Genomic DNA, 19,344 nt, shown 5'->3' with positions numbered 1-19,344 from the left:
TTCACCCCCGGTAACTCTTGCAAAAAAAAAAGCCTGATATTATATATTACATTTTTTGACTTTTATGCCTTTATTAAGATAAGACACAACAGTCATGCAATGTGTCAAGACAAAAGTAAGAGAGAGAGAGAGGTGAAGAATTGGGACATTAAGTTACCTTCGGTCAGTGTCAAACCCAGGTGCCCACCCTCTAAAACATGGCTCCATTTAAACGTTCTTGCTGTAGGTTTGTAAGTTAACTTAACTTGAGAATGCCAAGTTGAGTTAAGCCTCGAGTTGAGTTAACTTACAAACTTAAGGCAGCAGGGCAACTTATCTTTTCCTAAGACATTGTGTCCCAAGATGACCTCTCAACTAAAATGGACATTCCAACGTACACTCTCTTTTTTGTGCGCTCTGCCATACATACTAGGCCTAATGAAATGTGAGCTGCGTTATGGAATGTGAGCACTAAAGTTGCCCTGATGCAGGAGGAGTGAAGCATGGCGTTTTCACGGATGGCGGGACACCTTGCAACACTGCCAATTAAACACAAAACCATGCGTAGCTTCACACCTGACCTTGCCAAGCAAAGACAAAAAAAATCAGATCCCTGGAGAAAACCATTATGCTAAATGTATGACTGCACAGAATTCTGAGACTATTACCACAGCAATTGGAAGGGCCATCTGCAACATTAGTGTGCAGCCTGACGAGGCTAAGTGCTGCACATTCTACAAATGCTTTAGGCTTTACAAGCAGGCTTCATGTCCAATCATAATACCCATTTACTATGGCTACCCTTCGGCCTTCTGTGGCAAGCAAAGGGGGCATCTCAACCACAGCAGCAGTCAGATGATGACGTGAAGCAACAACATCACAGCTGTTTTAGCAGCTGCTAGCAGTAAGCTTAAAGACCACATCCACCAACAACACACATGCTACGGATCCCTACAGGGCATTTCCTTTTTTTTTTAAACGCAGCTGTAATATGAATCTAGGCTAATTGACTTACTAACTTCTGACCTTGATATCCCTCCTTGATATCTTGGTAATTTGGACTGGGAGCCCAATGGAGATCCCAACTCGAGTGGCTTTCTAACCTGCAGTCCTCCTCCTCCTGATCTCTCCGCATCCTCCCCCTCTACTCCGCCAGTCATGATCTCTCCCATCCTCCCCCTCCACTAGTCATTAGTCTCATGAGGACCTCGTTAAAAACTGCCAAATAGCTTTCCCCTCCTCCTCCTCCTCCTCCTCCTCCTCCTGACGCAGGTCAGCTGACCATATACCTTTAAGTTAATCCCACGGACTCTGGCAGCTCTCCACTGCAAAGCCGCATCAAGACAGTTCCGGTGCTATTGAATTGATTTTTTTAAAATCATAGATCTAGATAAACGGAGGAAAATAAAAGTGGTGAATCAGGCCGACATTTAAAAATTCTAAACACATCGCTCTCAAGCAATATCCACCTAATATTACCGTTTACCGATTATAATATAGGTAAGCATTAGTGGACACAAAGCAAAGCAGATGTGTTTTTGTAGAGTGGCAAGTTTCAAGAATGCAACATATCTGCCCTACATGTTGTCTACATTTTCCAATCTGGCCAAGTATCAAGTAGGCTATGGCTTGACTATCATGGCTCGTCCCCATTAATTATACATTAGACTGCAAATGCAATTGAAATACTCAGGGAAATGAAGAAAAGGTCTGTACTGCAGCTTATCAGCAACCAAAATTAAGCAGCTTATATTGGCCATCGGCTGACCAAAAAAATGCTAAATAACAGTATCGCCTCACCTAGCCTAAATGTATAGGGAAAAAACATCGCAGTCGATCCCTACTGTCCATCAGTTAACTGGCTATGAGATTGTACTGTACAATATAATCAAGTGAAAGAAAGTGGAAGTGAAAGCCCAAGTGGGAAACTTGTCCAAAGGACTAATAGTCACATAAAAGACAACCAAAATGTAACAGGATTCATGTGCCCATTTTCCAGTTTAATCAGTCTAGATTCATAATTTTCAAGTGCAAGATTTGATTTTCAAGAGAGCAGAGACACAGTTTGTGAGTTATAATAAACACTGATTCAGACTGCTATGCAATCAGTGTCTGTAATTTACCATTTTACATGACACATTAAACTGACCAGAGCATGAGAAACTAACCAAGTATGAAGAAATAAAGAACTTGTCATTGATGTGAAAATTTGTATGTAGCATCTAACAGCACCACCTGCCATGCAATCTGCCACCATCACAGGAATGCAAGGGCTTCGTTGGGCATTCCCATTCAGGATTAGGGATAATTTACACTGTTCAAAAACAAAGGTCTTGCAGTCAGTTGCTTACTGTGACACAATTTAATACTAAGTCCTTTCAATAGAAAATGGTGGAACAGCCAGCAGCTACTGTACCACTGAGAATGACAAGCTCTGGAAACAAGAGGGCAGGTTTTTGATTGATCAAGGCAACTGGCCCTGGACTTGTTTCTGACACGAGTTCACTTGTAATTCAACCCATTTGATGGTCAGATGTCGGCCTATATTTATTTGGAGACTCAATCCGTGATGGTTGCTTTTTATTATTTATATTCGGAGAAATGCTGTGGCAGTGGCCAAAGACTGACTGAAAACTGCATTCAGCAGAATACACTGTATTGTACTCAGTTAGAACATTATTTTGGATGTGCCAGAGTTTAACCTGCTAAACCTGTGGACCAAAAAACAGCACCCAGAATACGTACAGCCCAAGTTTCTGACTATAGGCTATGCCTTTAACCTTCAGTGGAAGCAGAGCTCTCGACTACGGAGGAAAATTAGGCCGAGTACCAACCCACTGAAGACAGACATCGTTTAATTCAACAAATTAGATCATTTTTACTCCCCAAAGGATTGGAATGCAAGCTAACTAGGGTAATTGTGTATGTTTTTTTCACCCAAGTAAATTTAAATAGCTTGTAGCTAATGTCTTCATCAGCACCACACTGTGAATTACATAATGAGACAAACCGTGTCTTTAACCAGTACATGGCCAGTTTACCAAGGTTTTCTATTCATTATGAAGTTGTAATCTTCTTCACTGTACACTAATCTGTCCATCAAACCAGTAAGGCACATGGCAACGGTATTTTCTCCTTAGAAAAAATTTTTTTTTCACAGTATAAAGACTTAATTAACAGAATTAATTACAGCTTTAATCCTTTAAAATCAATATTGTACAAAGAAAAAGCTTTGATATTAATGCAAAAGCTCAGCAATTTACTGAAAAACACTCATATTTTGGTTGAAGTTAAAGAGTTGCATTCCCCGTTCCTGTGCTTTGTATGAAAACTAAGAAGCATACAAGCACATTCCTGTGTCAGCAAAATCTAAAGGAGAACACTGCTGATTTTGACCAAATATCTCTCAACCAAAGACATTAGGGCTAGAGGTAGCCTATAGAGAGAACACGAGCAAGGAGAAAAAGGAAAACTTGCATGTGCAAAATCTTCTCTATGACCTAGAAAATCTCCTGGAAAATGCTAGATGAAGAACATAATACAGAGGACAGCATATGGCTAACAGAATCTAAATTCCTTTATAACTGTGGCATGCCACAGTAATGACAAGAAACAAATCCTCTACAAAGTGACATGTCAAAGAACACAGAGAAGCATCTCAGTGAAACACTTCTGCTATGGGTTTTAAAGAATAAGTTAATATTCTATGCAGGTATATTGCATATATTATATTTTCCAAATGCTGCCCTGAATAATTCTCTATCACCATGAGGATTTTTTGTTTTGTTTCGGGGGATTGCTGCAAAATGAGAGCCAAGAAAAACACATGTAAGTAAGTTCTTTAGAACTGGCCGAGTCCCTGATGTTAATCTGGGGAAAATTCTTCTTTAAGGCTAAAGCAGAGCTGCTGTACACACTTAATTATATTGCTCTCCGGCCAGCTTGCCTCTTTGTATGGGGCTGAGTAGAATGCTTTAAATCGCAGTGTAGCCTACTGGGAGAGTAAGAGACGGTTTCTGGTGAGGATAAAATAGGCCTAGACTATTTTTATCGACCCGCTGGCCTACTAAAAATGTCACTCTAGTGAGATCACTAGACATCTGCTTTGATGACCAAAAACATTGCTATTCACAAAAAATAGCCCATCATATACAGGGCCGGAAATGAATACTTTTTGTTTTGTGCTTTAGTACAGAAAGCCAAAAATGTGAAGGCTCGAAATAAAAACAACAACAACAAGAAAACACATTCACATCTACAGTTCATCTACAGTTTACAGGTTTACAAACAAAGATGTCAACTCCAATTCCTTTCCCCCTATATCCCTGATTTCATTCCTTTCGCATCTGAAAAGGGGCCCAACATTAGGCTACTCTCTGCAGAGAGGGCTTCAATCTGAGGCAATGTTAAATCAATTATGATGGGACACGTGGCTCTTGCCCGAGCCTGCTCTGCGATATCTTTTGACTATCTCTCTCTCTCTCTCTTTCTGCCTGTCTCTCTCTCTCTCTCTCTCTCTCCCAGTAGACAAAACCAGACGATGCCACCACCATGAGGGTTTGGGGGAGTGAGAGAGGGGTGNGGGGGGGGGGGGGGGGGGGCAGAAGGGGAGGGGAGGGCTCTGAGCTGTGTGGTGGATGCGGATAGCCCCCTAACGTACGCAAGTACACCAAGTTGTGGTGCGGAGCGGTGCAGCCGGCAGCCGGCAGGCTAGCCCCCACAGGAAGCCGCTGCTGAGAGCATTAAGGGGCACCTTTATCTCTCCTGGGGCGAGGCGAGAGGTATGTATGCTGCCGCTGCTACTGCTGCTTCCCTTCTCCTCTCTTCTCTTCCCGCTGAGAACAGCAGCAGTGAGTGGCCTGAATGCAAATACTAGTAGCAGTGCTGCTACTGCTGCAGCACCAGCCGGCAGAGGTGAGCTCAGACACACACAGCTCAGCTCATTCTTGCAACCTGTGCCTGGCTCTCTCTTTCTCTCTCTCTCTAAAGGTATCTCATCCCTCCTTCCCTCTCTCTCTCGGCTTCTCTCTCACTCACTCACTCCGTCACAATCTGTCCCGCTCGATCACACCTTCCATCTATGCGGATCAAACAAATGGTTAACTGTTACCGAACAATGATGTCCATTTTGAAGTCGAAAGAGAGTGAAGAAACAAGCAATACTCCCACCTCATGCAGTGATGCAGTTCCCCAACCGAGTCTCAAGTTGATGCCACAGAATCCAGAGATGACAACAGATCAGTTTCTGCTACTTTTAATCCTGACCACACAGTGTTCTCGCCCGTGCGGTGATCAAATCCAAAGGGCCCAACATGCTCGCACAGAGATTTTCTTTCCACCGACAGTACAGGAAAACAGTCTGCTCAACTCTGTCCGAAACATTTTTGGCCACCCCCCTTCCTGTGAACCCAGCCCGCCTGCAGGAAGGCCCTCCCAGTCAGCACTGTCCAATGGCAGAAGAGAGCTACAGAGCTGCTGTCTAAACACCCAGAACAGACAGACTAGAATCTAATGCGGCTGGAATACATCAACCTCGCCTCAGAGTTCTAGAGCTAGGCCTAGAACTACCTTTGATGATTTTCATGGTTGATTGTAATCGGAGTTGAAACACTGCACATCCCTGTCAATGCAAATTACAAATATACAGTGTTACAAACAAAAACAATAGCCATTTATGTTGTGAAAAGTTCTGAAAGTGAACATGAATGCACAAGTTGGCAAGTCAAGCTTCAGACGACCATATTTCTATAAAAAAATGTTGACACAAGAGGAATGATGAAGTAAGCAATTGCATCAACCGGGTATGACGTTATTATTACGTTACTATCCGTGAAAACCAAGTTTGTTCACTGCATTACAATAACACTGCTAATAGACATGTATTAGTAAATCACATGTAATAACTTAACCTGTAATTGTCATATAACTGTAACACATAGTTGGGAACCTGCATGACAGTAAAGTGTGCGCGAGACAGCCAGCTAGTCAGAATCCCACCTAGTTTTCTCTGGCCACTTCCCGTGGACCCACAGTTTATGAAGTGACAAAACACTATAACTAGGAAAGTCTGGAATCTGTCAAAGGTATTCTCTTAAACACGACGAACGACAGCGCATCACGCATTATCATAATAACCATGCTAATATGTACATTGTGTGTTCACCGTCACTTTCAAAGCTAGCAAGTTTTTTTTTTCCTGCTATGGAACATTAGCTAGCATGTTAGCTTTCGGCTGAATATATGGACGCTGTCCAGTGCGAATGCCGCCTGTAAGAATATTTCTGTAAGGTTTATCTGGACCTATACGGGGCAGTTCACAAAAGCATTATCCAATGACGTGGAATGAATGGCAAAAGTGAGCTTGCGTGCTAAGTAGCAACGTCTAGGTGCAAGTAAATTGACAATCTTGCTTACCTCATCGTCACGAATCGCTTCTGAATATGTTCCGCTGCTGTATTGCTGCAAGCTCACTAGTCACGCAGACAGGACGGACACCAGCCCTGCGCCTAGACCAAAAAGAAAAAAAGGTTGACCAACTGATTCAGCAGTAACTGCGATAGCTGCAAACTGTCGCATTCTAACTAACCATCAAACCGTGATTGAAAAAAATAACAGAGACTGACATTCACTCATCGATTAAATCGTGATAAAACTAGTTTAAATGGCATATTAGCGCGAGGATGAGCAACAAGCATCTGACAGCTGATTCGTCTACAAACGTCACGGTTTGATCAGCCGGGTTGTTTTGTGCATCGACTAATGGTACAGCGAACGTGTGCACAAAATATTTGATTTGATCATTATTGGATTTCCGCATATATGCCAACTCGACCATTACCCTCTCTGTAGGCAGTGTGCACCGCAAACTCCCTGCAAGCTGATGGTACAACCCAAAGATGCAATGGATGTGCTTGTTACCAGGGGAACCGAATGAAACTGGACCTGATAGACGTCCTCAAGCAGGGGAAAATGTGACACCCACCATGTTGTAATGCACATATTATAATTCAGTTATAAATACATGCAAAACAATGCTTCTGATCCATGCATTCATAAATTGCATAGAAATACATGGATGGATGCAAATCAAATATTTCTTGATTTCATTATTATTATTTACAATTATAAAGATTCAGCTTAGAGTGGTATAGCCTACTGCAGTCTACAATAGGCCTACTTAAAATTCTTTTAAACTCTGGAAGTTATATAGCAGTCCTCAGCCAATATTTCAAATGCATGACATCAATGGGTGGAGAGGTCACCAGTTCAAACAGACTGCTGAATTAGGAGCAGGTGAACTGCTCTAGCATCATCTCTACAACTGACTTCTGGTGTGCAAGAGTCAGCAAAGGCAATATATAACATTTTGACGTTAGTAGTTTATTTCCAGAATTCATGCTGCCCATTCAGAAATATTACCTTTTCCACAAATACTTACCACCACCATCAAATTAAGTATTCATTATAACTGGAAAAATGGCACTTTTCATGCATGAAAAGCAGGACCTTCTCTATGGCCCCCATTTAGAATTTCTAGAAATAGGCATTTTTAGCTGCAACTAGCTGCATAGCCCTACTAATAAATATTAGTTAATTACTTAGTAATATTCATGAAAAGATCAATTTGACAATAGGCAGCACAGTTTCATAGTTGCAATATCTACTCTGGCCACAATCTTACACAGTGCACCTTTAAACTATTTATAGATTCCGGAAGAAAACTATGTGTATGTGGTTATGATATTATCTTATTCACACTAACAGTTTCCTTGCACACTGGTGGCACAGAACACTTGCACTGCCCAGAGAACCAGTGTTGTGATTGTTTAACATGAATTGAAAACAGTTTTTGGCTGTTCATTTGTCCTTTGACTTGGCAATATAGGCGCTGTATGTACGCTATATGTAAATGAAGCCATCATAAAAGACTGTAATAAATTCTTCATATGTAGGCTAATTATACTGTACGTAGGCCTATAGGCTATACCAGTGATTCTCAAAGTGGTTCTGGGTACTGAGACGCTCGAGGGTTCTTGTTACATGAGGTCTGTGAAAAACTTGTTACAATGCAATACACACACCTGGTACAACACTGTGTAGGCCTACCATGAGGGAAACACAGGTACGTATACAATAAGTCCCACTTTAAAAAATATATATATATAATTTTCATGCCTTTATTATGACAGAGACAGTGGAGAGCGAAAGGAAATTAGTGGGGACAGAGAGACAGGGAGGACTTGGCAAACGACCTCAGGCCGGAATTGAACCCGAGTCGCCGGATTGAGCCAGCACTGGGCCAGCACTGGGCCAGTAAGTCCCACTTTTACATTAAAATGACGATTAAAAAAAGATATGCATTATTATTATACGAAATTACTATCATAAACAGTTGTAATTGTAATTTGTGGTGTGATCATAAGAACAGTTTTATAAACATTTTCCACTGCTTTGAGGGTCCCTGGCCCAAAAAAGTTTGAAAACCTGTGGACATACGTAGATTAGAACCATAGAATTTCATTCATACCTCTCGTGGTGACTGGTGCAGCAGCACTGTAGGTAGCTATAATTTTAATATCATGTAGGAAATGATTTTGATAGTGCAAGTAAGAACTTTTTATGATTGTATTATCAAGTCAAGTCAAGTATACCTTTATTGTCAAAAATCTATGGAACAGGTTTAGCTCAGAAGTTTTAAATTGCATTTGGCCAGTCTCTAATGTACAGTTTAACTAAAACGTTTAAATAAGACCTTGACAATAATCTCTCTCTCACACACACACACACAACTAAACCTATACTCATACATGAATTTATAATTCTTCCTCTGACACATTCATTCACAACATACACACAGACAGTAGACACTCACACATGTGCAGTTTTCAAACACTAACATATAGATATGAACATTACAATACAGTACAATACAATACACACACACATGCACACGCGTGCATGCGTGCGCATGTGCGTGTGCTTGTTTGTTTCATACAATGTACAATTACAATTTAATGTATGCCCTACTCTACTTTACTTAGGCTAACATAGTTTCTATAGATACCATACAGGATATTGTTTATTTAGCATACAGCAAAATACTACCATTATGAATTACTTCAACATATTGCAGAAGAAGATTGCAACACACACAGAGACCGAAAATAAAAAACAATTGGCTTTATCTACGATGTCATGCATGCCCATAATGAATGGCAATGCCATAATTTAAACATGTAGGTGCATTACAATTCGCTACAGTAAACACAATGTAGGCCTATACAGTAAATACGCTATACTAGTGACCACTGGTTTCTTTTTATTGGCCACAATTTCAACCCCATCTAGTGGCAATAATGTGCAGTTGTTCTTAATCTCCATAGCCCCAGTAATGTAGGCCTACGCCTTTCCATGGACTAATAATTGTTGGAAAAGACTTGAATACCATACACAAGGGCTTTAGTTAAAATGACTTGGTTATTCCCTTTCTATTAACCGCAAATTCATAACAGGGGCCATGTCTTAGGACAATATTCCATGATCCAATTTCAACAGGCAGTTGTATTGCTCACTAGAGGTGGTTATAGGCCTACCCGACAACACAGCATTATTTTGTTTAGCTCCTTCCAAAATCCTGGCCATTGTAATGGAGAAATTGTTTGGTTAGGTTTTTCTTTAATGCCGCATCATACTCCAAAAGTCATATTATGTATTGCAGAAAGGAGTACAATTGACCAGCACTATTAAGTATAGTGAGATGCTAACCAAAGTAAGTAAAGTAAGTCTTACGGTTTGATTTGGGCTTGATGTAGCCAAATAGCCAACTTTTAGGACAAAGAACTGCCAGATTTATAAAGGGAAATTAGTGATAATCTCGGAAGCGGATACCGGTACATCTCATAACCAAATTGTCTGACAACAAGCTGCTTTACTGCAAGAGTACATCTATGAAAAAAAAGCACCCAACCCCCCAAAAATTGAATTGAACTGAACTGAACTGACAGGAGCCTCGCTACTTCTACTACTACTACTAATAGATTGGCGATTTTAAATGGTTGTTAGGAGTTCTGTGCATTTTCAGAAATGTTTAAATAATCTGAAAATAGGGTCCTACGAGGGTGCGGGGCCAACCGGTGAGTCAATTCTGCACCGCTAATTATGAGGGGCCTCTTTGAGCCAAAAGTGCCCGGAGCCTATTTCTCCACCAATCTAGCCCCGGAACAGTGGGAAGGGACATGTCCGGGCAACAGAGGCTAGATCCTATGTGGACAGAGGGAGATACTGTATGTAGATGGTCATCAATCATAACACCTGTTTCTTGCAACTTTATTTGGGCAGGCAGTGGAAGAGCCCATATTGAGTTTGATATCATGGCAGCATGAAACACAATATCTCGATTTTTCTTGAACCGGCTACACACCTACATCTAAATTGGCATATCTCTTCCCAACTACTGGACATACTGCAACTTTTTACAAAAGGGTTTGTTTATAGCTCAGGCACAGTTGTGATGAGAGCAAGGATTAGGAAAAAAACATGGCATTTTTCTACTTTTTTGGGACTAAACATGGCATTTCCTGATTTCTGGGCAAACCAAAGCAGATAATCACAATCTCTTCTGTACACTGCTTCGTTTTGCATGTCTGAAGACAGCGAGTCCAAGTCTGACATCATCACAATTGACTAAAGTACAAATGTTCACTATTGACACCTGATGTTATAGCACTGTTTACTATTCACACCCGGGTGCAAACAGCAACAAAGACAACTTACACCGGATGCAAATAGCAATGTTCACTATTCACACCCGGATGCAAATAGCAACAATGACTATTCACACCCAGGTGCAAATAGCAACAATACTTTTACACCCGGGTGCAAAGAACAATGTTCCCTATTCACACCCAGGTGTACATAGGGCAGTCATGGGTGAGCGGTTAGGGTGTCAGACTTGCATCCCAGAGGTTGCCGGTTCGACTCCCGACCCGCCAGGTTGGTGGGGGGAGTAATCAACCAGTGCTCTCCCCCATCCTCCTCCATGACTGAGGTACCCTGAGCATGGTACCGTCCCACCGCACTGCTCCCCATGGGGCGCCACTGAGGGTGAGCACGGGTGAGCACGGGTGAGGCATAAATGCAATTTCGTTGTGTGCAGTGTGCAGTGTTCACTTCTGTGCTGTGGAGTGCTGTGTCACAATGACAATGGGAGTTGGAGTTTCCCAATGGGCTTTCACTTTCACGCTTTCATAGCAACAATGACTATTTAAACCCAGGGACAATAGCAATGTTCACTATTCACACCGGGTGAAAATAACAACAATGACTATTCACATCCGGGTGCAAATAGCAACAATAACTTTATACACATGGGTGCCAATAGCGACAATGACTAGGCCTATTTACACCCAGCTGCAAATAGCAACAATGATTGTTCAAACCCGGGTGCAAATAGCAATGTTCACTATTCACACCCGGGTGCAAATAGCAACAATGACTATTCACACACCAGGTTGCAAATAGCAAAAATGACTATTGACACCTGGGTGCAAATAGCAACAATGGCTATTCAAACACGGGTGCAAGCGCAATGTTTCGTTTTACATCTCTTAAGCCAACGAGTCCAAGTGTTTGACTCAGGCATTATCAAAATTTGAGAAGGGACATGTCCGGGCACCTTAAGCTAGGTCTTGTTTGGACAGGGGACGATAGTTGGTCATCAGTCAAGACACCTAGGTATCCTGCAACCTTATTTGGGCCAACATTGGATGAGCCCATATTGAGTTTGAGTTCACTATTTGCACCCGGTTAATACCAATTTTTACTATTTACACCCGGATGCAAATAGCAACAATGTTACACCCGGATGCAAATAGCAACAATGTTACACCCGGGTGCAAATAGCAATGTACACTAGTATTGAAACCCAGGTACAAATGACAAAAAATCTTATTCAAATTCAGTTATTACTGGCAAAAATGGCTATTTAAATCCGGGTGCAAATAGCAAGAATGGCTATTTGAAACTTTCACACCCAGGTGCAAGTAGCAGAAATTACTATTTACATCCAGGAGTTTATGTACTGCTCAAATTGACCCAGGACCATTGATCAGTTCACTGCTCAAAGTGATCCAGGACCATTTTTCATTTTACCTCTCAAAGTTATCCAGCACCAAAGTTTATAGACAAATAAGAGTGATCCAGGACCATTGTTTATTATTGTCCAAACATAGTGATCCATGATCATTGTTTATATATTGTGTTGCAGGTCCGTTGTTCATTTCACAGCTCAAACTGATCCAGGACCATTGTTTATTTCACTGCTCAAAGTGATCCAGGACCACTGCTCATTTCACTGCTGAAAGTGATCCAGTACAATTGTTCATTTCACTCCTCAGATTGATCCAGGACCTTTATCTTACTGCTCACAGCGATCTGACTATGATTTTTCACACTCGGGTCAAATAGCAAAAATGGCTATTGAAATCCGGGTGCAAATAGCAAAATATGCTATCTACACCCGGTTAATATTGGCAGAAATGGCTGTTCAAATCCGGGTGCAAATAGCAGCAATGGCTATTCACACCCGTGTGCAAATAAGAACAATGGCTATTCACACCAGGTTTCAACTTTCACACCCAGTTGCAAATAGCAGCAATGACTATTTACACCCGGGTGCAAATAGCAACAATGGCTATTCACACCTGGGTACGAATAGCAAAAAATCATATTCAAACCCAGTTATTACTGGCAAAAATGGCTATTTAAATCTGGGTGCAAATGGCAACAATGGCTATTCACACCTGGTTGAAACTTTCACACACAGGTGCAAATAGCAGAAATGACTATTAACATCCGGCTGAAAATAGCAACAATGGCTATTCACACCTGGGTGCAAATAGCAAAAAACGGCTATTCACACCCGGGTGCAAATAGCAGAAATGGCTATTCACACCCAGTTAATATTGGCAGAAATGGCTATTCAAATCCAGGTGCCAATAGCAACAATGGCTATTCACACCCGTGTGCAGACAACAACAATGGCTATTTACACCAGGTTGCAACTTTCACACCAGGGTGCAAATAGAAACAATGATTATTTACACCCAGGTGCAAAAAGCAATCTTCACAAGTCATACCCGGGTGCACATAGCCAAAATTACTTTTTACACCCGGGTGCAAATAGTAACACAGACTATTTATACCTGTGTGCAAATAGCAATATTCACTATTCACATTCGGGTGCAAATAGCAACAATGACTATTCACACCTGGTCACAAGTAGCAACAATAACTATTTACATCTGGGTGCAAATAGCAACAAATGACCATTTACACCCTGGCCCAAATAGCAATGTTCACAATTTACACCCGGGTGCAAATAGAACTGTTTACTATTCACAGTCAGGCGCAAACAGCAACAAAGACAATTTACACCGGATGCAAATAGCAATGTTCACTAATCACACCTGGGTGCAAATAGCAACAATGACTATTCACACCCAAGTGCAAATAGCAACAATACTTTTACACCGGATGCAAATAGCAATTTTTACTATTCACACCCGGGTGCAAATAGCAACAATGACTATTCACACCCAGGTGTAAATAGCAACATTGACTATTTACACCTGTGTGTAAATAGCAATGTTCACTATTCACACTCGGGTGCAAATAGCAACAATGACTTTTCACATCTGGTTGCAAATAGCAACAAATGACCATTTACACCCTGGCCCAAATAGCAATGTTCACAATTTACACCGGATGCAAATAGCAATGTTCACTATTCACACCCGGGTGCAAATAGCAACAATGACTCTTCACACCCTGGTGCAAATATCAACAATGACCATCTACACCCAGCTGCAAATAGCAACAGTACTTTTACACCCGGGTGCAAATAGGGATGTTCACTATTCACACCAGGGTGCAAATTGCAATGTTCACTATTTACACCAGGGTGTATATCTGGTTTAATGACACCCGGGGCATCTGCCTGGGTATGGTATTTCATGGTTTCTGGGCAAAGGAAAGCAGATAATCACAATCTCTTCAGTACAATATTTCGTTTTGCATCTCTTAAGACAACGAGTCCAAATGTTTGACTGGCATTATCACAATTTGAGAAGGGAGATATCCGGTCACCTAAAGCTAGGTCTATGTGGACAGAGAACGATAGTTGGTCATCCATCATGACACAGCAATCATGACCCAGCAGAGTAAGTCATCAGCACTAACATACAGAGGATCACCCAGCAGAGTAAACCAATAGGGTCCAACATACAGAGGATCACCCAGCAGAGTAAACCAATAGGGTCCAACATACAGAAGATCACCCAGCAGAGTAAACCAATAGGGTCCAACATACAGAAGATCACCCAGCAGAGTAAGTCAATGTATAGGGCAGAGGTTCCCTAACTTCACCATAACAAGGCCGTCCGTAACCCAATAGATTCCAGCCAAGGCCCCCCGTTACATGGGTCGTGATATACTAATTTTTCTGTGCATTCCCTTTGAAAACCGTAGTCTAGGTCTGCAAGTCAGTGCCCCACTGGCATACACAGTATTTGCATTATTTTGGCTTATTTCGGTGTACATTATATTCGATTAATTTGATTATTTATTTAGTTTTTTCTGTACTTTTCAACCTGCCAACATGTTGCGGCCCGGGCCCCCCTAGCACTCCCCGGTCCCCACTTTGAAAACCACTGGTATAGGCCAGGAGTGGAGATTCTATGTCTCGGAGGCCGTTTACAGGCCTTGAGGGCACCTAATCTGGCCCCTGACATAATTATTATGTTATGCAGGTTTACATGAAATATGACATGTTTTGTCAAGAAATGTTAGAAATAATATTTGCAATACAATTAAGTTATATTTTAACTATTGCCTAAAGTGCAGGGGAATCACGGTTTGTTTTCATAGTATGGTCCTTGGGGGACTTTTGAAAGCCTGACTTGGAAACTCCAACTGCCATTGTCAATGTGACACAGCACTCCACAGCACACAATTATAAAAGTACATTTATTTACTCCTGAAACTGGGCCTTAGGAAGGCACTGTAGCCTTCCACCCAGAACCGCATGTATTTTCAGCCATGACTACTACAACGGACATGTTGCTTCATGGATAATGGACAATGCTACATGTGAAATTCTGTTCTCATTTGTGTCTTTGTACAAATGTATTTGTCTGCAGCGCCCTCCAGTGGCTAGTTTAGCCCATTTCAGCCTAAGGTACCTGCAATAAACACCTGCTGAATGCCTAAGCCCTTTTTGGGGAAAAGGGGCCCTCTGCCTATTAAAGGAGAAGTCCACTTTTTTGAACATTAAGGCCATTTTCTGAGTGGTCTGCAATGTTTTAGAGTCCCCCTCACCGTTTATTTCATGTTTGCTGCAGTCTCTGTTATTTGGCTGATTTGGATTTTATCTCAACCAGCTTTAGAATGGCCGTCTATGGGCACCTGCAACTCTGTTCTTAAAATCACCTTAAACATTTGTTTTCGAAAGTCTACAGCTCACAAAGTGGTTAGGGGTGTTCACTAGCAGTCCCTAACAAGTTTCAAGGCAAAATATGACTTCTGTCATTTTTTATTTGCCATTTTGTGAAAGAAAGTGAAAGTGAAAGTGAAACTTAACTTACAAATTGCTACATAAAACACGACAGATGCCATATTTCGCTACAAAAATTGTTAAGGAACACCAGTGAATACTGCTGAACAGGGCTCTAAATTAACTTTTTCCACCACCAGCCAATTTGGCTAGTGGACATTTTTTCTTACCAGCCAAACAGAAGTTCAACTAGCCATTTTTTTTAATCTCGCCAAAATAAACTATGCATTAGGCTAGTTATTTTTTTTCTAATTAAATGGTAATTTTGTCCAACTGTTTCTACAACACAGATACACTATAGGCCTGCATAGGGTACTATATGCCTACATAATAATTAAGCATATTATAGGCCTAGGCTATATATTTTTTCATTATTTTTTAACTTCTGCTTTATTTTACTTTCATTACTTAGGCCTAATTAATTTGATTAGTTTTTGTTCAATTCCTCTGAAAACAGCTGAATCACATCGCACAAGCCACTCACATAACAGACCTTTAACATACAGTAACCAAGCACACAGCCAAACACTACAAAACCTCACATACGCACACCCCAAGGAAGGAGAAGAGATGAGAGGAAAATGAGAGGAGAGAGGAGGAGCTCTTCTCTACCATGCGCAACAAAATGACAAGAAGCCTAGTTTAATTAAAAGTAAATAATATCTCAGGAATCTTCGCTTCCTTTGTTACTTCCACAGCTTCGTCGTTGGTTGCTTTTTTTTTTCTTTCCGATGGCGTGGGCTTTCCAACTTAGTTGCGCCACGACTCTGAACATTTCAGAAGACAACTGAACTGACAGCTACGGTCACACTACTCTGACAGTCGGCTCTCCTCCTCTGCCCTGGTCGCTATTTCGTTCCACAACCACTCATTTTTAACGTCACTATTTACAATTACTACTAGCATTCACCAACACACAGAACCTTGCTCTAACCCCCGCCACATTCTCATCACTCGCACAAAACATAGTCTACACAACAGAAGTAGCGCTATGCATAATCTGCGTAAGTCCTGTTATTGAAACGGTCAGGGTTTCGCTGCTTCAAAAATGCAGCCTGTTACAGCAAGGTTCATATAGTAATCATGGCAGTAGTGACGTTAAAAGGGTTGTAGCGAAAGCGACGAGAGCATAGGAGGAGAGCTGCCTGTCAGAATAGTGTGAGCGCAGCTTAGCTGACATAAGGCTGGTCGTCTGAAACGTTTTCAATCCTGGCGCGCGTAACAGCATGGAGTTGACGCTCGATGCACTGGAAAGCCCACGGTGGGAGGCTACGTCGTGACGCTAGTGTCCATGGGTAATGTAGGAAATCTCGCCCTATAACGTTCGTCAGAGCAGCGGTTTACCGTTCATAAGTTACTGTACTCGGGCGCTACTAGCCAAATTGGCGGGTAGGTATTTTTTTCTACTAGCCAAAATGAATTTTCACCCATGTTTGGCGTGTTGGCGTGTGTTAATTTAGAGCCCTGCTGCTGAATACTTGGTGAGTTGCATATTCTTGAAAACAAATGTTAAAGGTGATTTAAGAACAGAGTTGCAGGTGCCCATAGACGGCCATTCTAAAGCTGATTGAGATCAAATCCAAATCAGCCAAATAACAGAGACTGCAGCAAACATGAAATAAATGGTGAGGGGGACTCTAAAACATTGCAGACCACTCAGAAAATTACCTTAATGTTCAAAAAAGTGGACTTATCCTTTAAAACCTAAATATCTCAGCCTCCGAAGCACATAAAAGCATTGCATTTAAAAGCTAGGACCCTGATTTTGCATTAGAATGTGTTAATTCATCTCTAACTTAATCAAAATTCATTTATTGTAAGCCATTGAGTAAATAAAAGGATTGTGCTTTATGCTTTGCTGTGATTTAGTCTTTACAGAATAATCCTTGGCCATTGAGAAAAGGATCGTGCTTTGTGTGGCGCTGTGACCTTACATTCCATTGCTTTTTGTCCTCAGACATCAGAAACAGCACAATGTCAACACTATCGCCAAAGAAACGGACACGTTGATGAAATAATGGAAAGCAAACTGGTCCACTTCAGAAAGACTAGGCCAGGGATGCCTGGAGCCCTCAGATACTTTTCAGTTATTTTACATGTATTATGGTGCAAACATAATGACTGACGTTTTGACGCAGTATGCGTCTTCTTTAGAGTCATAAAAAAGCAAGTGACTTCCCTTTTACAAGTTGATGAAATAGTTTGGATCCCTGCCAGTGACAACCGAGCAGGTATAACACTTTCCCTACTTAGGAACACGGTGGTAGCTGTATAACAAAATGTTTTGTTTGTGTCTTCCATTTTCTTTGAAAATGTGTCAGATTTCAGGTTTAGAAGTGTGTGTTTTCTTTTATTTCTGTTTCTGTAACCACAATTCTAACTAAAGTTGAATAACTTAAGTAAGCCAAAATGAACCAAAAATAAGATAAACAATCCCACTGGAATAATTTATTCTTTACAATGTTTATATATTATGCTTTCTGTAGTATTTGAATCGGTTTAGGAATGGACCAACTTCATCGAGTTGTGAAACCGGGTGCACAGAAAAAATAGTGTGGTAAGGCCGATGTTAGGTTGCCTGGTCACCACCAGACCGAATCACAAGTGAGAGTGAATCTTTCAGATCGAAACGATTGAGTAGAACTAAACGCAGTATGGGAGTTCCCAGGCTACACGTTAGGGGGGCCTGGCTGTAATCTACTGGTATATGGGGGGGGCCTTGTCATGGTTAAGTTTGGAGACCCCTGTGCTAGAGCACAGTGTCCAAGAGTGTCAGATCATTGCTTCTAAATACACTTGCGCATCCATAGTCCTCTGTGTGTTCGTGTGTAAGCAACTCTGTCTGTCCCATATTAAAGCACCACTGCAACATATTCAAGGTAAAGGAATTATCTTCAGAGGTCAATAGATGTTGAAACGACTCATTACACCAGTGTTTCCCAACCAGGGGTACGTGTACCACTAGGGGTACGCGAGCACACTGAAGGGGGTACTTGGAAAAATTTAATTTTAACAAATGCATGGAGCATAGTCACACTGGAATGGAAAAAACGATGTAAAACACAAGTTAGGGGGTACTCATGGCACAACAGTGGGGGTACATGAGACAAAAAAGGTTGGGAAACACTGCATTACACGTCAAGTAAACACACATACACTGTGGAAGATCATGCTTGCATGTTTGCGAGAATATGTGGTCTTGTTTTTCATTAAAACAATCCTCTCCTCTTGATGCTTGCCCCCATGGTAGAATTGCCTAATCTCTTAGTTTAGAAGATCATGTGATGATGCATGTATGCAGGGTCAAAATGGCTCTTAGATGTTAATCTTACTGGCCAAACACACACTCACTAATGGGTCAAAGTGGATAGTAAGTTGGTCTTTTCCAAATTCCAAATTGTTCTCCTTTCTCACTGTTGTAGCGCCAATGATGAATCCAGAAAGATTGTTTTGTCAATGATTTCTTCAATGCCCTTACCATCTTCCAAAAAACCCAAAGTTCGGGCCAGCTCCAGAGTATCAGTAAGTGTGCAGTCAAGTCCGCTTTATTTTCAATTTATTCTCATGTAACTACGAGACATACAAAATAATCAAAGTTATGTTTCTCACTGCCCGTGCAGTCACAAGACATGTTGCATTTCCTCATCATCAAATGACAACGTAACACATACCACGTTGTACTGTGCAGATTTTACTTTCGAAATGACTGGTGCAGATGGTGTCAAGTTATACATTGTGTTACAGATTGTGTAAGG

At 41.3% G+C, this 19,344-nt stretch overlaps 1 protein-coding gene across 7 annotated transcripts in view; it reads right to left on the bottom strand.

Annotated features, from left to right (window-relative positions):
* Positions 1 to 6,916, bottom strand: part of LOC134460789 (muscleblind-like protein 2a) — a 38,781-nt gene extending 31,865 nt beyond the window's left edge. For 2 of the 7 annotated variants that reach the window (XM_063213334.1, XM_063213335.1), the window contains exon 1: positions 6,394 to 6,614. The gene's annotated coding sequence lies outside the window, so the exon portion shown is untranslated. Of the gene's footprint in view, positions 1 to 5,148; positions 5,424 to 6,393; positions 6,617 to 6,817 lie in introns of those variants that run through there. The other 5 variants (XM_063213331.1, XM_063213330.1, XM_063213333.1 and 2 more) reach the window with 5 other exon arrangements.
* Positions 6,917 to 19,344: the final 12,428 nt, after the last annotated feature.

The sequence above is a fragment of the Engraulis encrasicolus genome, chromosome 13, assembly GCF_034702125.1.
Source record: "Engraulis encrasicolus isolate BLACKSEA-1 chromosome 13, IST_EnEncr_1.0, whole genome shotgun sequence".
Classification (NCBI taxonomy): Eukaryota; Metazoa; Chordata; class Actinopteri; order Clupeiformes; family Engraulidae; genus Engraulis; species Engraulis encrasicolus.
This window is presented reverse-complemented; position numbering and strand designations above follow the sequence as displayed.